The 13,925-nt window shown below is 46.0% G+C and overlaps 1 long non-coding RNA gene and 1 pseudogene across 1 annotated transcript in view; both read left to right on the forward strand.

Annotated features, from left to right (window-relative positions):
* Window positions 1-13,925, forward strand: part of LOC146186360 (uncharacterized) — a 238,079-nt gene that overhangs the window by 67,435 nt on the left and 156,719 nt on the right. The window lies entirely within an intron of this gene.
* LOC146186361 (uncharacterized) lies at window positions 6,751-13,436 on the forward strand (annotated as a pseudogene).

Raw genomic sequence — 13,925 nt, forward strand, 5'->3', positions numbered from 1 at the left:
CACAGTATGCAACGATGTCGCATTCTTAACGCGTTTCTTCGGTTGCTTTCGCCCGAACTTGTGCAAAGAGCGGTACTTCTTCGCGCCTGGCATGACTCTCGCGTTGCACTAGCGTGGTCGGCAGAAAGACAAAATGGCGTCGCTGGGAGTCCGCATTCCAGGGCTAGCTTGCCGGAACCAACCAAACGACGCCATTTTGATCACGTGCCTTAACCGGCCAATAGTAGCGCGTGCTGCATGCTATCTTTTTGTTTGTTTTTTTGGGGGAAGGCGGAGCGCACAGGGTTGCTTTCCGAAAGAAAAAATAAGCCGAAAGCGCGCGCTTTCGAACGAGACCAAAATCGCCTCGGTGGAACGCGTAGTTCTCATGCGCCGGGCGATCGAAATTGGGTGTCGTTTGTCCACAATTTAAAGGGCAGTGGGTGTGGTACTGCATTTTTTAATCGCTATAACTTCATAAATACGCGGGGTATAAGGATGAAAATTTGCGTGCAGATGCGGAATGGTGCGAGGAATACGAAAATGAAAAAATTGAAAATCCGATTTTCGGGCCGATTTTCGGTGCCAAAGAGCCGTGTCCCCCCTTAACTCGATGCAATTGCTATTTTCGTACTCGATTTTACCAAATCGTAATAGTAAGAGGTTTTCTGTGACTATGTGCATAGTACAGTTCAGTTTCAATTGCACATGTGGCGCCATCTGGGCGCCACCGCGTCAAATGGCATAGGTTTAACCGTGGCCTCCGCGATCAGCTGCGGTTCCGCGGTGCGCTTGATCACGGAGGCCAAGGGTTTAACCAATTTGTCAACAGCCATGTAAAATGGAAAGATGTTTAACCTTACTTAAACCTCGGTATAACGTGCGAAAGCACCCGCCGCTGTAGCTCAGTGGTCAAGACTCCCGGCTACCGAACGCGAGTACCCGGGTTTGAACTCGACCGGTTCGAATACCCTCCTATGGTTCATTGGCAAAAGTTACTAAAATGTTCGATTTCTTTCGAATACTTTTGAACATACGCCATTTGGTTCGTCGGGATAATTTAAAAGGAGGATATTCGACTCGCGATTCGAAATTTTCGAATCGCAAACCACCTCCATAAATGATTTTGTAAAGTACGATGTGCCCGAGCCCAGCCGAAAGAGCTGAGAGCTCTTGAGAGTCACTTATCCTGAAATGCATTTTCTTTTTTCATTGAATTAATTTAAAATGTTACCTAAGGAAGCTTTACTAATCACTTTGGCTTGAGAAAGAAAGTGCCAATGCAAATGCTGTACATCGTATCCAAAAGCAGGTATAGCTACGCTTTTTCCATTAAGTATACGATTCTCGTCGCTTTATTTATTGGCCTTCAAATAATTTATCATTTAATTGGCCAGCCGCCATATTAAGGAGCTCGCCTAGTGTTCACGAAAAGCTTCATAGGAGAGAGCGCTGTAGGGAAAAGCGGGTTTTTTATCGGGGACGAGTCTCAGGGCTTTGAAACGGCGCCGCTGTTACGAGGAAGCTCTTTATTTCTTTCTCGAGGCATCACTTTCGGCCGCTAAAAAAATACTTGAACAAAACGTGAGTTTGACGAAAACAGCTCAGCTAGGCTCTTTAGGAAGTCAACAACTCTCAGGCTTACTGAAACGTTTGCTAATTAACGTTTAATAATAAATAACTCTCGTGAAAGACAACAGACTAGGCTAGATGACGCTGGACTGCGCTTAGTTATATATATTATCTGCCCATGCCCATTCCTTCGTTGTAGCTTGATTACCCTCTTGGAGGAAAGCGTTGCAGTGGTTGACAGAAATTTAGGTAGGCGTACGAGGTAAAGAAGTTCGCAGGGGTCATATGAATGCAACTAACACAGGACCAGACTAATTGGAGGAGTATGAGAGAGACCATCGCCCTGCAGTGGGTATAATCCGGTTGATGATGATTATGATTGTGATATAGTCCAGGAATACAAGGCCCAGCGTCTTGTCCAGGCAACTCCGTAAATGGTGTGGTGGTGGTGGAAACTGTTCCAGCGTCCAACAACGAACAAGCAGCGTGGAAGCAAGAAGAAGAAAAGCGTTTATTCGAGATTGCATGCTGGTATTTATAGCCTACAAGCGGCTGCATGATAACGGCCAGAGCGCATGCGCGACTGATACATTACATCTTCCTCGGTGTAATCTTTAAAAGTCTGAGAGCACAATACGCGACACTTGTTGGAAATTCTGGTCGTAGTGAAGACGATTGGGCTGTCTCTTTTGTCGGGTGGATCGCCTTGGCACAAATTGAGTGGGCTGTATTGTAGACTGCGACGCTTCCACATTTTCCTGGGAAATGTCTTCGCTGCCAGAGTCATCTTCCGTTAAGTCGCTTCGGAATGGCTCACGTGTGGCTAGAAGATGTTGTCGGTTGCGTCGAAGCACATTGTTGTCCTCTGTAAGGACGCGATAGGACCGTGGTGCTACCAGGCCCATATGACTCGAGCCTTGCAGTCCCATGCATTCCCTCGTACTCTTACAACTGCATCTTTTTTTAGTTCAGGCAGATTTTTCCCTTTTGAGGGCCTTTGCTGGCGTGGTTGGCGCCGGGACTTCTGTTGACTGGAGCATGACACGAAGTCTGGTAGCCGAGTGCGTAACTTTCTGCCTTGAAGAAGCTCTCCAGGGGACCGGCCTTCGGCTAGTGGAGTCGAGCGATAACCGAGAAGGCCCAACCAGAAGTCCTCGTTGAGTTCGCCAGTCTTCTTCATTATTCTTTTGACAATTTGGACTCCCTTCTCGGCGAGACCATTGGACTGTGGGAATCGCGGACTGGACGTGACATGCTTGAAGGCGTATCTAGAGGCGAACGAAGCAAATTCACGTGATGAAAACTGAGGACCGTTGTCGGTGCAGACTTCCAACGGAATCCCATACAGTGCAAAAATTGAGCTAAGCTTAGCAATGACAGTGCATGTCGTTGTGTCAGTAAGCTTTTCGACTTCAGGGAAGTTTGAAAACGCATCGAACACGCACAGGTAGGAGTTTCCGCCGTACATAAAGATGTCAACACCCACCCTGTACCAGGCATGGCCTGGGATCGGCCTAAGCAGTACTGGTTCGGTTTCTTGTTTGTAAGCGTATTTTTGACAAACAGAACAGGTCTTCACCATGGTTTCAATGTCCGTATTCAGTCTCGGCCAGAATACCAAGCGACGGTACCTAAGTGCCGTCAGAATACCAAGCGACGGTACCGACGATGCCTAAGTGACCTTCATGAATACGACCCAGTATTTCAGCTCTCATATTCTTCGGAATGGCGACCTTTGTCCCCTTCATAATAATACCTTTAACTTCTGATAACTCAGGACCAAAAGGTTTCATCGAGCCTTCAATTTCTTGTCCATTCCTTAGTTGCCGCAACACTGTTTGCAAGTCTGGGTCAGAGGCTGTCGCTTCAGCCAGTCGATCAAACATTTTCTTGCTCACCAGCTCTAAAGTCACGCTCACTGCATGAACGTCGACGTCTTCAGTGAAGTGATCACGTTCGCTTGGAACGGCTGGCGACGATCTTGAAAGCATATCGGCTAGGAACAGCTGTTTGCCTGGAACAAAGTGAAGAACGTAATCGTATCTTAGCAAGCGCAGGAAAAATCGTTGCAGTCTTGGTGGCATGTCACCAATGGCTTTCGAAGCAATTGCTATCAACGGTCTATGGTCTGTTTCGATGGCGAACTCGCGGCCGTAAATGAAATGAAAATACTTTCACAGCCGAAAGTAATGGCCATTGCTTCTTTCTCGATTTGCGCGTATCTTTGTTCTGCCTCCGTCATTGTGCGTGATGCATAGGCGACCGGCCGCCAGCTACCACCGTAGTTCTGAAGAAGGGCAGCACCAATCCCATTTTTCGAAGCATCAGCAACGACCTTGGTCTCTTTAGCAGGATCGAAAATGGCTAACAAATGAGGACCACTCAGTGCGTCACAGACAGCTTGCCATTCCTTACAGTGGTTTGCAGACCATTCAAAAAGGGCGTCTTTTTTAATGAGGCTTCGTAGAAGCGTCGTCCTTTCCGCTAGATGCGGTATATACTTTCCGAAGTTGTTCACTACCCCGAGCATTCTGTGAACGCCGGCTTTGTCCTTTGGCTGAGGTATTTCCCTTAATGGTACGATCAGTGCGGGGTTAGGTCTTATTCCGTCTTTGTTTATGATTCACCCAAAAAGTCCATTTCCGTGACACCGAATTTGCATTTCGCCGCATTGAGCGTCAGGCCGGCCTTTTCGGCTAGTTGCAAGGCGGTGCGGAGGCGAGTACTGTGCTCTTCCCTTGTGCTCCCCCATATCAATATGTCATCGACATAGATTCGGACCCCTGGAGCCTGGTCGAATATTTCATTCATAGTTCTCTGGAAAACCTCAGGCGCCGAAGCAATGCCGAAGGGAAGTCGCAAGAAACGGTAGCGTCCGAAGGGTGTTCCGATTGTGCATACCTTTGATGTAGCTTCATCTAAGGGGATTTGGGGGAACCCGGAATGCGCGTCGATGCGAGAGAAAAAGGAGGCCCCGGCAAGCACAGCCTCAATGTCATCTCGCTTAGACATTTGATAATGTTCTCGCTTTAGGCACTCGTTAATTCGTCTGGGGTCAATACATATGAGCAGTTTCCCATCCTTTTTTTCTTGCTGCAACAAACGGACTCACCCAATCAGTGGGTTCGGTGACTTTGGCTACGATGCCAGCCCGCTCCATCCGATCCAACTCTTCTCGCAGGGGCTCGAGCAACGCCAAGGGCACCCGTCGCACTGGCAGGACTACCGGTTTTGCATCCTCGCACAGAACCATGTGGTAAGGGCGTGCTAGGCAACCGATGTCCTGAAACAACTCGGGAAATTCCTTAACCACTTGGTCAGTGCTGTTCATGTGCACAGTGTTCACAGAACGCGACAACAGACCTAACGCTTCACTTGCAGACAGTCCCAATATGGCCTGGTTGCCCTTTTTTACAATGAAGAAGTCGAAGTACCCACTTTGGTCGTTCACAACCACTTGGAGCGTAGCCACGCCGATGTGCTTTGTAACGTCACCGGTGTATGAGCGGAGGACGGAGGGGCTTGCTCTTAAACCAGACTTCGCTTTGAGCCTTTGAAAAACGGAGTAAGGCAATAAATTCGCTTGCGAGCCTGTGTCTACTCTCAGAGACACTTGGGAAGCCACTCTCGCGTGAATGACTCAGTCAGCTCTGTTGCCTAAGCAGACGTCGAGTATTTCAAAACCTTCCTGCTCGCCGCGTACTTCGCTTACTTGAGACACATTTTTGCAACAGGCCGGAAAATGGTTAGCGCCACGGCACCGGAAGCATGTTTTGCCGAACGCTGGGCATCTGCCGCGTTCGTGGACACGGTTGCACTTGGAGCATTTGAACTGCCGGCTTGTTTTTATACGAGCAACTTCTTGTTCTCGTTGAGCCTCGTCCTGCTCTGAACATTCTGCACACTGTTCACAGGCTGAAAAATTGCTTTGCTGGCGCGTTTCAATTCGTGCTACTTGCTTCTCCGCTTGAGCCCATGTATTGTTTTGTTCGGCGCATACCTCTTCAGCCTTGCAAATTTCCTCCGCCCTCAGTAAAGTAAGGTCCTTACCTTTCAGCATCTTTTCGCGCAATTTCAGATTATTTGTGCCAAAAACAACCTGGCCCCTGACCATGGAGTCACTCAAGGTTCCAAAATTGCAGCTTCGTGCAAGTCTCTTCAAGTCCCGTGAAAAGCGTTCGAAGGGTTCGCCCTCAGCTTGCGTTCTTGAACGAAAGACATAGGGTTCGTACACTTCGTTTTGCTGCTCTTTGCAGTATTCCTCGAACTTCTTTGTAACAGTTTGGTAATCTTCCTTGCTTTCGTTCTCCGAAAACAAAAAGTTGTTGAATACCTCTAGGGCGACTTCCCCGGCTACGGTGAGCAGCAGTGCGGTTGTGGCTCCTTCCGTCCGTGGTTCTTTCGTCGACTCAGTGGCCTGCAGGAACAGCTCGAACCGCTGCTTGAAGAGGCTCCAGTTCTTCGCGGTGCTACCGGACAGCACCAGCGGCTGCGGTGGCTTCACTAAATCCATCGTGCAGTGCACAGTGACACCACCGCTTCGATCAGCGCGTTACTATCAGCGCGTTACTGCATACGTGAACGCTATCCCACTTGTGACGCCATGTTCCAGCGTCCAACAACGTACAAGCAGCGTGGAAGCAAGAAGAAGAATAGCGTTTATTCGAGATTGCATGCTGGTATTTATAGCCTACAAGCGGCTGCATAATAACGGCCAGATCGCATGCGCGACTAATTGGAGTTTGAGAGCCACATGCAGAGTGGCCCCGCTACATGGTCGGCGTCCCTAGTCCGGGACACCGCATGACGAGGCCCCGTCTCGCGCCCGTTTCACCAGAGCCCGTTGAGACTCCAGTGTGGAGCAGTTGAGGAGGGCAGTCTCCCATGCCTCTCGGGAAGGGGTAGGGGAAATGGTGTGCACTTACGCTGGCTGCTTGCAGCACTGGGTAACTGTTGCGAACTTAGTGTTCGCAACAGTATTGTGAGTAACAGAACGACAACGTCCGGACGAGATTGCCTCGAGCAATTGTATAGCAAATGCATAACTTAGAGCGGTAAAATAGGGAGTCCTGCAAAAAAATGGGCAATAAAAAAAAACTGCGCTCGATAAAAGGAAAAGAACCTGTCTATGGAAACAGATGTTCCCAGTCAATAAAAAGCCGCTTTCCTGAGGGCTCAATGCAGCTTCGGGCCAGAACCATGACAAGTGCGAATCAGCCAAAGGGTGACTCTAAATTCACACAAAGCTCGTACTAATCCAAAATATTAGAGTAGAAATTGATAAAGCCACATAGGGATCCTGCACTGCGCATTTTTCTTATATGCTCATCATAATTTTGTCCCATTTTTCCCTTGTAGCTTCAGGTTTCTCTCCCACTGCTTTTTTCTTTTTTTTTTTTTAAGAGTCAATTATTCCGCTTCTTTACTGCCTGCATATGCACCAGTCTAAACAAAGAAAAAGAAAGAGCACCAGTCTAAAGAAAGAAAGAAAAAGTTTCTTCACTCGCTATAGACGAATGTTTCCTCATTTCAGGTCTCTTTAAGTGAGAACAATTCCCCCTTTTCCGGATATCCATTGAGCTCGCATGCTGCATTTAAAACGGTCCTTTGACGTCACTTTTTGTACAGCAATAATCGCCGCTGCTCTCCGCTGCCGTTCTTCGTAGAAAGAGAGAGAGAGAGAGAAAAAGAACACGAAGGAACTGCAAGACAGGCGAAACCGCCCTGAAAAGAGAATTTCTTCTTCTGCGCGCAATCTCAATTGCGTGCATAACTGAACAAAAGCGGCCGGAAACAAAGAACTTCCTGCGAAGCAATGTGTTCTGCTTGTCATTGTGACGACGGGCATTGCGCAACCTTCCCAGAGCACTGGTCGTTACGGCGAAGCACATATGCGATGCATTCCTTACGTAGCGCGCTACAAAATGCTGAACAAAGTGCGCAACGCGCAGTCGAAACATAGGAGGTTTAGTCCATAATGGTGCATCGCAAAGTCTCTATAAACCGAACGAATTGGCGCATTTAGCACTCGTTTTTTTTTTCCTTCCCTCAATTTTTTTTTTTAATTCTAATTTCTAAGAAGTACTTATTATACGCTGGCAGACAAAAAATGATTGGTTTTGCTTCTTCGGGACATGTTTTGCGCGCATGTATATACCACCGCTACATACAGCCACGCGGGAGAGACGCGATTTGAAGCGGTAGGATGTACAGCACGTACTCCCGAAGCGAGAGATAAGTAGGTACATATACAGTGTCATCCGAACACCCGCTCTCGAAAACCGAAGCCCCTTGCCACGCCGTCGTAGCACGACTCTGCATGTTCTGGTCCTCTTCGTACAAAGTCTGCAAACGCCGCCCGCCTACCCTAATGGCACTGTCTTTTTGTTTCCCCTGTTGCGAAGAAATATGAATCCGCACAGCGCCGCTTCTATTGCTCTGCATAGGTTACGTAAAGACAGCCGCTAACGCAGCAACTCTGGTTAGCGTGTATTCGGTAATGGCGTCTGGACACTCCCGGTGTTTAGTTTGCTAACTATTTCGAATAAGTGGAAAGAAGCCGAGCCACGCAGACGGGGAGATCTCAATCTGGCCCAGGGGGACACTCGAGTAACGCGTCTCAAGCCGCGCCGCTGCATAGATAACGCAATTGCACAGGGAACGCTGAGGCGCACTTCCGACAAAGTTCGCACCAAAATGAATCTGCTTTTACTCCTCTTGCCAAAGCTTCCCTGTTTAAGCCTTCTCAGTGAAATGGTGCAGCCATCGGATATCAGTATCTATTATACGTCTATATTCATCCGTGTGGCCAAACTCGAACGCGAGTCTAATTAAACAAACTACGTGCGAGTAGACACCGTAAATGGCTGGGGCGCTGTGGTCTTGATGGCATGAGATATATCTAGCCAGTATTAGTCATCCTGTGTCCTCTATTGCTTGTTTTTGAAAAAAAAAAAAAAACGAAGAAACGTTATAGTGGATTCGAACCCAGGAATTTCTCGTGAGGAGGAGTCCGGAACGTCGTATGTAGCTACCTCCGGACTTTTTTTTTTTTTCTTTATTGCATGAGAAAAACTTCCGTAAAAAAAAATAATAAATAAACAAAACACTCGACTTACTTAATCTTGTCATGTCTTAAGTTACCGGGTTGCTTAATATGAGCCCGCCATATCCCTAGCCAGACAATGCACCATCATCAAAACATCAAAATTCTGAGAGACAAACACAGGCATCTAGATACGGCATCCAGTTTGGAGGTTCTTCACGTGCAGCATACAAACTCCTCTCCAAAGCACGCTGCTCCCGAAACACTGATTTGGACGATCTTGATAGCTCGGAATCCCCTGTCCATCATTGCGGCATTTCCAAAGACTGAACAGTCCCATCAACACAAATAGATCGTAAGGCACGACAGAGTTTTTGTCATGAGCCAAAAATCTAATTGTATATGGTGTAATTTCAATGTCCTTTTTAAGATTTCTTTGTAGTATGTCCCAAAAGAATAGCATCACGGCACAGAATAAAGCAATGATCAGTTGTCTCAGACACGTTACAAAGACAATTCACCGACCAGGGCACAAACATCTCCTTATCATGAAGAAATGTCTTGACAGGCAACGTCGCTGTGTGTAATGTGAAAAAGAACGCTTTTGCAGCTGCCTGAATGCACATTTGCCTAACACGCATGCCTTGTAATCGGCAGTCTGGCGGTAGCTATATATATAGTTTTAGATAGTATAGCTAAAAAGCTACCGCCGGACTGCCGATCGCAAGACATGCGTACTGCAATACACTCTCGTGCTTTGCATTGCACTTAGTTATATCCATCAACTTCCATCTGTGCGCAAAAGATCATGCCCTACTTGGTTTCATTACGTTGAAATACTCTCATGTTTAGGGACAAAAGGAAAGTACTCACTTTTCCATCCCATCAGACCGATTGCTATGACGTCAAATCAACGGTTGTAAGAATAGCTAAGATTTTCATGACCTAATCGAATTCGAGTAGCCTTGTTACAATACGTAGTGTATAGTAGATACTACGGCGCGTATTGCTACTATCGAGTAGTGTATACACAGACACCGAATCGAATACTCATCGAATAATTTGAATAATATTTACACTTGCGCGATCGTCGTTCTAAAAGCACTAAATGGATGCTGTGGTAAATCTTATACAGTTCTAGCTATATTCGTCAGAAAGCTCACTAGACGTGTGGAGCACTCGGTCAGTACAATAAGTATATAACCTCACTTAATACAAATAATCGAATTACCAATTGAAACTGATGGCATCGGCGAATAAGCGGCGCTATAGAGGAGTACTTGAGAGGGGGAAAGCTCTCTCTCTCAGCCACTGCGCCCATGGTCGGATATCAAGCATTAGCACTACCGCTTAGCCTAATCGTGGAGTAATATTTATGAGGATTACATATGCTGCCACTGAAGTGGGTCGCGTTGCAGAGTTTAAACCTCCGTCCCGCCGCAGGCCTATTGCGGCAGCATGGTATGCGGTGTCGTAGTATACCCTGTTTTTGAAATATTCGAAGAAAACCACAGCGCGCCTTGTTCGAAATTTGTGCCAATTACTTGAAAACTATTCGTTAACAACAGGACGTATCCGATTCGTCTCGGATATTTTTTAACGTACCCTGTTTAATTCGTTCAGCGAGTCGCTAATCGAAATTCTCGTATATTCGTATATTGAAAACTATCGCCAGTGCGTACAATTGCTTTGCTGTTCCAAAGATCAGGGCAATCCTCCAAGGTAGAGGTATGCCATTATGGAGTCATTACCTTAGCTTATTTCAAACCTTGCTCACCTTGAGGAATTCTTCTAAATACTTCACCAACGCCATTACCACTTAAAATTGTTTGTCAGTTCGCTCTGATTTGCTTGGTAATTCGCTGTAAATTTGCCTAGTAGAACTTACTGAACCGAACAGGCACTGCTCCCACACTCTAACCGCGCACCAAAGTCTTTCGTTCTTTTTTACAACTATGAAGTTTCTGTAGAAGCTTCATTCATAATCATAATCATAATCATAATCATAATTCATAATCAGTAACCACCCCGCGTTATCATCAAGTTACTTGACACTGAATGAGTCCCCACAGTAACTGCCATGGCATTCACTTGTGTTTACCGCGATAGCACTTGTAGCGCTCGGATCCTGGATTATGTCAATGTCGCCGTGAACCCGTTACTAATCTCACTGATATGCGTTGCAGGGCTTTAAAAATGCGCTTTTCTGCGTTTCAAAAATTGGCTGTGGCTTATCTCAGCTAGGCGAGGGTATACGTAACGAAAGCATGTGTGGCTGGCGCTGGGCTGCCTACTCCTTTAAAATCCAATCTAATCCCATCTAATTCAGTGTAATCTGAACCAGTCCAATCAAGTACAGTTCATTCCAGTCAAATCCAATACCATCCAATCCTGTCCAATTCAATCCAAATCAGTCCAATCCAGTCCAATTTAATCTAGTCCAATCCAATCCTGTCCAATGCTGAGTACACGTCCACCCGAAATGCGCCGCTGACTAGCATATCATCATCACTACTATCCTCCTCACTCTAGAGAAGGAGAATTAAGATGCGCTACTCAAGATCCCGGTGGTATAAATTGCGACATGGACTATGTAGCCGGCACCTCAACGCTTGTTTAGTTTTGTTGACTTGGTGTATCCTATTGCGCGTCGTGTTGATTCGATGCTCTTTTCTTAATCATTTGTACATAGTCCATGTGCATAGGAGATTTTTTCAGTGTAATTAATACGACGCAGTAAAAGAAAAAAAAAATTCCTCTCAAATCATCTGTTCGACAGGGCTGTCCTCTATCGCCTTTGTTATCACTTTAGATGCAATCAAGTCGACCATTTTTTCACTACAGGGCCAGAAGTCTCCAGACCCGGATAGTCTGAGTAACGAATTCTAGAAACTTTATGCTTACCTTAGCACCTGTCTTATTGGAAGTTTTCAGTGCAGCTTATGACAAAGGCTTTTTTGCCTCCCACATTCTATACTGGTCACACCATACTAATCCTGAAAACCACAGACGCATGCCGGTTGAAAACTGTTGAAGGGTACCGTCCGATATCCTTATGCAACGTGGATTATAAAATATTTGCTAAGGTTCTTTCTTCTCGTCTGCAGCTTGTGGCATTAGATTTATTAGGGCCACACCAAGTGTGTGGAATCAAAGGCCGTAGTATTCAAAACCATATCCATATTGCACGTTCTGTGATAGAAACAGTGTCAGATGAGGCCAGTCAAGGGGTCCTAATTCAGATTGATCTGGCAAAAGCTTTTGATAAGGGGCGATTTTTTGTTTGCTGTATTGGAGAGTAAAAACATTGATGATGTCTTGCATAAATGCATTGAACTAGGTTATAAAGCGACCACTCTAAGACTGATTGTTAATCAAAACGTAACCAAACCGATTCCTCTCACATCATCTGTTTGAGATGTCCACTATCGCCTTTGTTCTTCGCGTTATATCTTGAGCCCCTATGTCGTATCATCAAAACCAAAGCAGTTCGTGGCTTCTCACTATCGCAAGGTGAAATTAAGGTTTTGGCTTATGCTGGTTACATTGCCCTTTTCTGTACTAATAAAAAGAGTCTGACCGAGGTTTTGCGCTTAACTGAGCGTTTTTGTGATAGTTCGGGGGCGCCTCTTAACCTAGATAAGTCAAAGGGGTTCTGGTTAGGACAAAGCCTAACTTTTTTTGCCGGCATCAGGTGGGACTCCGAAAACTTAAAGTATTTGGTGGTTCCTTGGCATCAATATCGCAATAGTGGGCCTCACTGGGATTCTCAGATCTCATTAGTTAGGCGACGAACCCAGGCATGGATGGGTAGGGAGCTGTCTCTATTTGCACGAGCACAAGTTTGCAATGTCTTCCTGACTTCTAAGCTTATCTACGTATTTCAGGTGTTGCATTGTGCAAGAAACAAAGTACAGTCCATGAATAGAATTTTTGCTACGTTTTTGTGCCGCTCTCAATGGGAGCCTATGCGTCGAGATAATTTGTTTCTCCCTTTGGAGGCTGGTGGAGCAGGCCTACAGCACTTGTTTGTTCATCATGCTTGTTTCAAGCTTTTTATTTTTTAAAACAGCAAGCCATCCCTTCCCCCTAACTGCGTTTAATAGACGATGAAGTGCCCATTTGCTTAATCTGTTTGCGCCCACTGGTCATAGGAGTGAGGGTCCTTTGTGGGGTTTTCTCAAGGAAGTTACCGTAACATTCCATTTCCTCACTGTACATTTTCCCTTGGAATACCTGTACAGTCTATCCAGAAGACAAATGACAAAAGTTCCTATTGAGACATTATTTCCTGTACCGATGTATTGGCAGTCTTACCTCCCGTTTCTGGACAATAGTGTATTAAAGCGGGTTCAACGAATGTATATACAATCAGCCGCAAAGACTTTCTTTTTTAAACTTCACACATCAACCTTACCTGTCAAAACGTGGCTTCGTGCAAAAGGGACTTTTGTGCCACGGTCAGTAGACTGTCGCCTGTGTCAGCAGCCAGAAACTATACATCATTGCTTTGTCTATTGTCGTGATGCAGTGTTTTTTTGGGACATTCTTCAAAGGACTCTCAAAAAGGACATTGATATTACGCCCTATACTATAAGATTTTTGCCTACAATGGAAGCTCCTGAGGCGCCATGTGACCTTTTTGTACTCATGGGACTTTTTAGCCTGTGGAAGAGCCGCATGACAGATCGCCACGCAGAGCCAGCACGTTCATCGAAGTCTCTGTTCAGAGATCAATGTGCTATGGCGAGGGGGGGAGTGGGGGGTATATGCTGCGCAGGATCGACCTCCTGCCTGGTTACCTTTACTTGATGCATGTATATGCCTCCCGGAATTTTGATGTGTGGTCAAAGCGAGAGCTTGATGCTGGTATAACTGTATATTGACAGGTTGCGGAATGCGACCTGGTTAAATTACTCGAAGTACTTCCATGCAATAAAGAGAAAAAAAAAATCCTGGGCGTGGCGCAGTTGGAAAAGCGCTCGGCTGGGGACCCGAAGGATGGAGGTTCGATTCCCGGTGAAGACTTTTTTTTTAATGAGGAGACCGACTCAGTGGTGTGACGTCATGCCAGATGGCGCTGCGAGCGCGCGGCTTCCGCAAAGTATTCAAATACCTGTATTTAAAAAGCGTTGACTCACAATGGAGGAAAAGAACTAGGAAACTGACTAGTAAGTATGCTAGTAACAAGGACGGAGAAATAAAGAGCATTAAGCAACAGGTGAAAAACACAAAAGGTAAAAATTGGATAAATTCGATGGAAAAGAAACAGAGTGTGGAATTATACCGAAAGTGGAAAATGCAGATCAGGAAGGAAGATTTCTTTAAT

This window comes from Amblyomma maculatum, chromosome 6 (assembly GCF_055883805.1).
Source record: "Amblyomma maculatum isolate TAMU_Amacu chromosome 6, ASM5588380v1, whole genome shotgun sequence".
Classification (NCBI taxonomy): Eukaryota; Metazoa; Arthropoda; class Arachnida; order Ixodida; family Ixodidae; genus Amblyomma; species Amblyomma maculatum.